This window comes from Panthera leo, chromosome A2 (genome assembly GCF_018350215.1).
Source record: "Panthera leo isolate Ple1 chromosome A2, P.leo_Ple1_pat1.1, whole genome shotgun sequence".
NCBI lineage: Eukaryota > Metazoa > Chordata > Mammalia > Carnivora > Felidae > Panthera > Panthera leo.
The window spans coordinates 115,357,950-115,365,965 of record NC_056680.1 but is presented as its reverse complement, the minus strand read 5'-3'; the positions used below and the strand labels follow the sequence as shown (position 1 = coordinate 115,365,965).

Genomic DNA, 8,016 nt, shown 5'->3' with positions numbered 1-8,016 from the left:
AAGTGTCCACTATACTGACCAAACACAAAGACGACAGATCCATCAATCATAATGCCAGCTTAATCATTTATGGAAAAAATAGAAATGTAAACAGACTAGAAAGCTTGTGTCAGCTAATCAGTACATTTTATGCTCATAAGAAAGATTCACAGGAAGCCAAATTATGATCAGAAAGTTGCTTGGTGAGCATGGAATCAAATTTAATCCAATTCACTGCAAACAAATATTTATTGAATGTCTACTAGGAAGGATGAAATCAACAGCTGATGTCATGAGTTATGATAGACGAATATACTCAGTTATATTGTTGGGCTGCACCTCCAAATCTGGAAGCTGGTACTGAAGACATACTGCTAAATGCTCACTTTCTGCTCCTACTGTTTTAGCCCCCAGGCTGACAAGCTTTTGTAGAAATGCAGTCTTTCTTCAAACTGAGTATAACACAATTGCAAAGATTGCAACTTTTGTGCATTGCAATCACCTTCATTGATTAGGAATTACAGGACTCTTCAGTCATCGCTCATACATTTCAAAACCTTGGCATCAAGATGTAGAGGCACTTTGTTGCCCCAAAGAAATTCTTCCCTGTGACTGTCATAACCGTTAATCTCCAAGCCAATTCTATACACAGCATCCAGGGTGAATCTATTTTTATTTTTAACAGATTTTTTTTTTTTAGAGAAGTCTTAGGTTTATAGAAAAATTGAGTGGAAGGCACAGAGATTTCCCACATATCCCCTCCCTCCACACATGTATAGCCTCCCCAACTACCAATGTCCCTGCCTCCCAACCACCACCACCAGAATGGTACATTTGTCACAACTGATGAACCTACCATGGCACATTATTCTCATCCAAGGTCCAGAGTTCAATTAGTGTATACTCTTGGAATTGTATGTTGTATGGATTTGGAAAGATTTATAGTGGCATGTATCCAACACTATAGTGTCATACAGACTAGTTGCACTCTTCTAGGAATCCACCATGCTCTTCTCATTTATCCCCTTCTCCTCCCTAACTCCCAGCAACCACTGATCTTTCTACTGTCTCCATAGTTTTGCTTTCTGTAAAATGCCATACAGTTGTTATACAGAATGTAGCCTTTTCAGACTGGCTCCTGTCACTTAGTGACATGCATTTAAGCTTCAGCCATGTCTTTTCATAGCTTGATAGCTCATGTCTTTTTAGTGTGGAGTAATATTCCATTGTCTGGATGTGTCACAGTTTATTAATCCATTCACCTACTGAAGGACATCCTCATTGGTTTCAGGTTTTGGAAATTATGAATAAAGTACCATAAACATCCATGTGCAGGTTTTTGTGTGGATATAAATTTTCAGCTTCTTTGGGTAAATACCAATGAATGTGATTGCTGGATTATATTTTAAGAGCATTGTAAGAGTTTTGTAAGAAACTGCCAAACTATCTTCCAAAGTGGCTGTACCACTTTTCACTCCCACCAGCAATGAATGAGAGTTCCTGTTGCTCCACATCTTTGCCAACATTTGGTATTGTCAGTATTCCAGATTTTGGCCATTTTAATAGGTGTTTATGGTATCTAACTGTTGTTTTAATTTACATTTTTCTGATGACATATGATATGGAGCCAGAGTAACTCTTTAAAATACAAAATCAGATCCTGTCTTTTAATGGCTTCCTTCATATAAAGGTTTTTCAATGGTTATCCTTCATATAAAATTCAACACCTGCACATCACTAGAGGCTCTTGGTTTCCTTTTTCTTGCCCCTTGCAGTGTGAGCACCCACCTCATATTTATTTTCTCATCTCTCAGCCACATGCTATTTCCTCTGCCTAGAACACTTCATCTTCATTTGTTTAGCTTATACTCATTCCTTAGGTGTTTATTTAATTGTCATCTCCTCCAGGAAGCCTCTCTGACCACCTCATTCCCTCTGGTTATTTGCTCCTGCTATGCCTCCCCAGCCCCTAGTTCCCATACATCTACCATGCCAGCACTCAGCCCTTCTTCTATGGTCTGAGTTACTGCTAGACTATAAGCTTCTTGAAAGCAGGGGGATACCTATATTGCTTACATTTTACTCCCAATGTCCAATTGGGTACCCACCATAAAAAGATATTCAATGAGTATCTGTGGAATAGTGAAGTAGGTGAGTGAATATAAAGATGAGTGGCTCATTATTTCTGATTATTAAGTGTCTAAGTGTTAGGCCACTGGAAGTACAGAAATATTGGATTAGCTCCTATGGATAACCTAGTTATGTCAAAACATATAATTCATAGGGCACCTGGGTGGCCCAGTAGGTTGACTGTCTGACTCTTGATTTCAGCTCAAGTCATGATCTGAGGGTCATGGGGTCAAACCCTGCATCAGGCTCTGTGCTGACTGTGGAGTCTGCTTAAGATTCTCTCTCCCTCTGCCCCTCTCCCCTGCTCATGCTCCCTCTCTTTCTCTCTGTCTAAAACAAACAAACAACAAACAAACAAACAAACATGTGAAAAACAATTCACAGCAGAAGAGCGTCGATTTTAAGCATGGAATATAACATGTAGATCAATCATATAGAAAAATCATGTAGAGAATTTATCAACCTCATCATCACTATTGACATTTTAGTCTGGATACCTGCCTGGTTCATTGTTGGAATATTCAGCAGCACCCCTGGCCTCTACCCACTAGATGACAGTAGCACCCCCTGCCCCAGTTTTGACAACCAGAAATGTCTCCAGCCACTGCCAAATGTCCCCAGGGTGGCAACATCACCCCTGTTTGAGAACCATGAATATAGACCACGATGGATTATGGTATAGAGTGCAGACGGTAACTTCAGAGTTGGGGCAGAAGTTTGAAACTCACAAAGTGCAGGGAACACCTCTTCTGGCCAGTTCATGTGGAGCTAAGAGTGTCAAGGAGGCAAGTAAATCTGAAGACTGAAAGACTAGAGAATGTACTAGATGGGTAATGTGGAAGGAGTGAGTGGCAGTGGAAGGAAACAAGCCAGCACTCAAATCTGCTCAGTGACTGGATGACTGTAGGCAAGTTACTTAATTTCATGAAATCTCAGTTTTATCATCTGTAAAAGTGGGACAGTAACTATATCCACCTCAAAAGGTATGGTGAGGATTAGATGTGGTAATGTCATAAAGTGCTTCATATGGTTCTGGGCACAGAGCAAATGCAGTGAATGTTAGCTACCACTATACAGCTTTGAAAAAAAAAATGATAAGAAACATATAAGGTTAAATATGCAAACTTTAAAGTTCTAATTAAAAATTGGAACTCTTAGGTTAAAAACTTAGTCTAAACACATCTAAATAAGCTTAGTAAAACTTGGTAAATTATTATTGCAGAGAAAACACACTGCTGTGAACATTACATAGCTATAAAAATTGATGTGTGCCAAAAGGGTTTTCAAAGTGAGTAGTGTGTTAAATACCTGACTTTTCCTTTTCTAGTTTTTATCTAGACTATGGAGATTTTATCTAGACTATGGAGATTCCAGAAGTTCCAGAGAATAGGCTGCTGAGACTTGCTCAGCAAGGTAGTTGAGCGCCTGCTAAATTTCACGGGATCCCTGAAACCAGGTAGGACGAAAGTTGTGTAATGGTGCTGCTCGGGGATGCCTGTCTACCGAATTCTGAGGAGGTGTGCTGGTGTCTCAGGCATCACTGTGGCTCCCGCAGTCCTCAGCACACATACATCCTTGCATGAGGTAGCTCTATAAATGTTTGTGGAATAGAATTGGATTGCCCTAATGAACTTCAAACAAGACTTTAGGTGACTTTGAATTAAACCAAACAGGCTCCCCCAACCTCTCGTGGCTCATTGCCAAGGGGAGAGAACACGTTTCACATCTGCTGTGAAAGGGAAAAGGCTGCTGGCTTAGACATGAGTCTTGTTTTGTGCTTCAGTAACAAGTTAAAAACCCATCTCCCAATGGTCCTGTGTTTCATTTGCTTCCCAGGGTTCGTTAAATGAATTTTGTGGTTGTGATTTGCATTGTCGTCTGTTTGTTATTTCAGCAAACCAAAGAATGCCACTAAATGATTAATACAGGAGAAAACCCAGATACACGATGGCTAAAAACAGAAAAACAGACTCTCAAGTAATGGACTATGTTTCCAGGATTTGTTTTAAAGAACCGCTGAAACCCACTCCTCTATGAGAAGGCCAAAAATACCAAGCTGAGATTTTTATCACAGTATTTTCTGAATCAATTCAAGCTCTGTCGATGAGTCAGTAAGTTTCTATTATGGGCTTCATAAAAATTCAATGCATTCATGTAAACAATGAAGGGTATTTTTTTTATGAAAAGCAAATAAATATACTTTGATTGACTGCTAATTGCTTTGTAGAGGATGGATAATTTCCTGTTCTAGGATTTCCCAAGTGTCTTTCATCCCTAAGAATGTTATTTTCAAGCAGAATAAATCCATCATATTTTTGAAATTCAGAGCAGGGAGGGGGAATGAGGTTTTCAGAGGTTTCTAATTATGGCACTTGGAATATAGTCATGATGGAACGACTGTGTATTTCTTTTCCCCTCAGGGTTCACCACCTTAACTTCTTCCGGCCCTAGGACCGACTTTGACCTCCCTGTAGCCAAAATCAGCTCTTGAGTCAGAAGTTGACAGCCATTTACTAATCACCTTTTTCTTTTTTAAGTGAAAAGGCTTTGAATCATTTCTTAAGTGGTCTGTCTCTCATTAGGAATGTTGATTCTTTCCACTAGCAGCAACCATCCCTGCACATTCTGCTCCATCTGCTTTCCAACAATGACAGACAAGATAGTGTGGCTTTGAGGCATGCCGATGACAAACAGCCAGAGACAGGTGACAATGAGCACCAGCTCAGGATGCTTTATCACTGAGATTTTGAAATTGGTGATCTCTGATTTACTAGGAAGGGAAATAAAATCTGTAGAAAGTGCCTTGGACTAAGATGAAAGGTCTTTAACTTCCCCTGTGTGGCCCTGAAGAAAGTCACTCATTTGGGAAGGAGGCTGCCAGGAAAGAGAATTGAAAGCTAGAAGGCAGAAAAGCCCAAAGTATTTAATGAAAATGGTATCATTCAATACACAGAGCATTTTTATTGGGCACAAGTTATTGGGAACTCAATTTCTGACGAGATGCCTCCAAGGGACAAACATTTTGTGACAGGCACTCAGTAAATATTTGTTGAATGAATAAATAGATGAACTGAACTGTGGTAAAATTCATCCAGCTTGGTTATTCTGATCTGTAAAGTCAGGACACACGATGTGTCACGACAAGTTATGAGACACATAGCAACTAACTGGTTAACAGTTATAACATCAGGGTTCTGGAATGATTTTTCCTTCCTTTTCTTTTTTTCTAAGAAATTGGAGCTGATTCAAGGTTATGTTTGTAATGATACCGCTCCACTCTTCCATTGCAGCATGATTTCTTTTGATAGTTACTGATGTGCTGTGTTGTGCTTACAAACGACTGTGCAACATGTGATCCAGCTACTTCTGTTTATTTTTTAATTTTACCCATGAATAAATTTTTAACAAGCAAGAAGGCAAGGGTAGAGAAAGGGCATCTGTAAAGCACATCTATATTTGCATTTCAGGAAAGAAAGAATGATACTATGAACATATCTGTTACTAATGACACAAAAGTTACAACCACTGAATGAAGAGTAATCAAAACAGTATGGCACTGACACAAAAACAGACACGTAGATCAATGGAACAGAATCAGAGGCAGAGCAATGATGTAAGTAACATTTGCAATAATGCTCTTCATATTATAACATTAAAATTGTATGTTTTATTTTCTATTTTTAACACCACATCTTTATATTTGTTCTTTAGCAATATTTGCAGACTTTATTAATTTTAACTTGGGAGTGGAGAGAAAAATTGAGATTTTGCAAAATGTTCCATTAAGTAGATTAGACATATTTATTATTGGAAGCCTTTAACTGACTGATTTTGTTACTCGTGTATAAGTTCCTTGATAGATGTTTTGTTAACGATACAAAGTGGCACTATTTATTTCACGGTGGAATCAGATTGGGGGGGTTCAAAAATTGGGGCTACCTCAAAATGCTATTTTGCATGCTTATCTCATATTTTATCTGTCAGAGTGGAAAAAACAAGATTAAAGCCTTCCAAGAGGCAGTAAAGTCTAGTAGCTAAGAGCACAGGTTTTGGTGTCAGACTGCATGAGTTTCAGTTCTACCACTTGTTAGCTGTGGGACTTCAGGCAAGTTATATACCTCTCTGTTCCTCAATTTCTGTATCCACAAAGTGGGATTAAGAATATACCAATACAAGAAGAACAAAGCTGGAGGAATCACAATCTCACAAATTTCAAAATACACCACAAAACTACAATAATCAAAATACTATGATACTGGTACAAAAATAAACATGTAGAGCAAAGAAACAGACTAGAGAGCCCAGAAATAAATCCACACTTATATGGTTAATTAATCTATGACAAAGGAGGCAAGAATATACCATGGAGAAAAGACAGTCTCTTCAATAAATGGTGCTGGGAAAAGCGGACGCCTACATGCAAACAAATAAAATTGGACCACTTTCTTACTCTATAAACAAAAATGCATTTGAAATGGATTAAAGACCTAAATGTAAGACCTGAAACTAAAACTCCTAAAAGAAAACATGGGTAATAAACTCTCAGACATTGGCCTTAGCAATACAGCTGTCCCTTGAACAATATGGATTTAAACCACACAGATCCACTTCTATGTGGAGTTTTTATATGACAGCACCGTAAATGTATTTTATCTTCCTTATAAATTTTAAAATTTTATTGTAGAGAGAGAGAGAGAGCGAGCATGAGTAAGGGAGAGGGCAGAGGGAGAGAGAATCTTAAGCAGGTTCCATGCTTAGTGCAAAGCTCGGTGCAGGACTGCATCCTACAGCCCCAGGATCATGACCTGAGCCAAAATCAGGAGTCGGACACTCCACTAACTGAGCCACCCAGGCACCCCCTTTTGATTTTCTTAATAATATTTTATTTTCCCTAGCTTGCTTTATTGTAAAACTATAGCATATAGTACATATACAAAATATGTTTTAATTGACTTTATGTTGACAATAAGTCATCTAGTCAACAGTAGGTTATTAGTTAAGTTTTTGAGGAGTCAAAAGTTATACATGGATTTTTTATTGTCCAAGGGGTCGGTGCCCCTAACCCCCATGTTGTTCAAGGGTCAACTATATTTTCCTAGATGTATCTCCCCAAGCAAAGGAAACAAAAGCAAAAACAAACAACTGGGACTACATCAACTAAGAAGCTACTCCACAGTGAAGGAAACCATCAACAAAACTAAAAGGCAACCTACTGAATGGGAGAAAATATTTACAAATAACATATCCAATAAGTGGTGAATATCCAAAATATGTAAAGAACTCATACAACTCAACACCAAAAAACAAACAAACAAAAAACAATCTGATTAGAAATGGGCAGAGAACCTGAATAGAAATTTTCCCAAAGAAGACATCCAGATGGCCAACAGACACATGAAAAGATGCTCAACATCCCTGGTCATCAGGAAAATGTAAATCAAAACCACCATGAGTTATCACCTGATACCTGCCAGAATGACTAGTATCAAAAAGACAAGAAATAACAAGTGGTGGCAAGGATGTGGAGAAGAAGAAACCCTTGTGCACTGTTGGTGGGATTGTAAGTTGGTGCAGCCATTATGAAAAATGAATGGAGATTTCTCAACAAACTAAAAATAGAAACAACATATGATCCAGTAATTCCACTACTGGGTATTTACTCAAAGAAAACAAACAAATAAAAAAATGAATTCGAAAAGATATACGCACCCTACGTATATTGCAGTATTTATAATAGCCAAGATATGGAAGCAACTTAAGTGTCCACTGATAGATGAATGGAAAAAGAAGATGTGGCATACATATACAATGGAATGCTACTCAGCCATAAAAAAGAATGAGATCTCACCATTTGTGACAACAGAGTGTATTATACTAAGTGGAATAAATCAGAGAAAGACAAATACC

At 38.2% G+C, this 8,016-nt stretch overlaps 1 long non-coding RNA gene across 1 annotated transcript; it reads left to right on the top strand.

Moving 5' to 3' along the window:
* Window positions 1-3,463: 3,463 nt before the first annotated feature.
* LOC122213504 lies at window positions 3,464-5,711 on the top strand. Its single transcript, XR_006199550.1, has 3 exons — window positions 3,464-3,565; window positions 4,004-4,220; window positions 5,577-5,711. It is a non-coding gene; the product is annotated as an uncharacterized LOC122213504 (long non-coding RNA).
* Window positions 5,712-8,016: the final 2,305 nt, after the last annotated feature.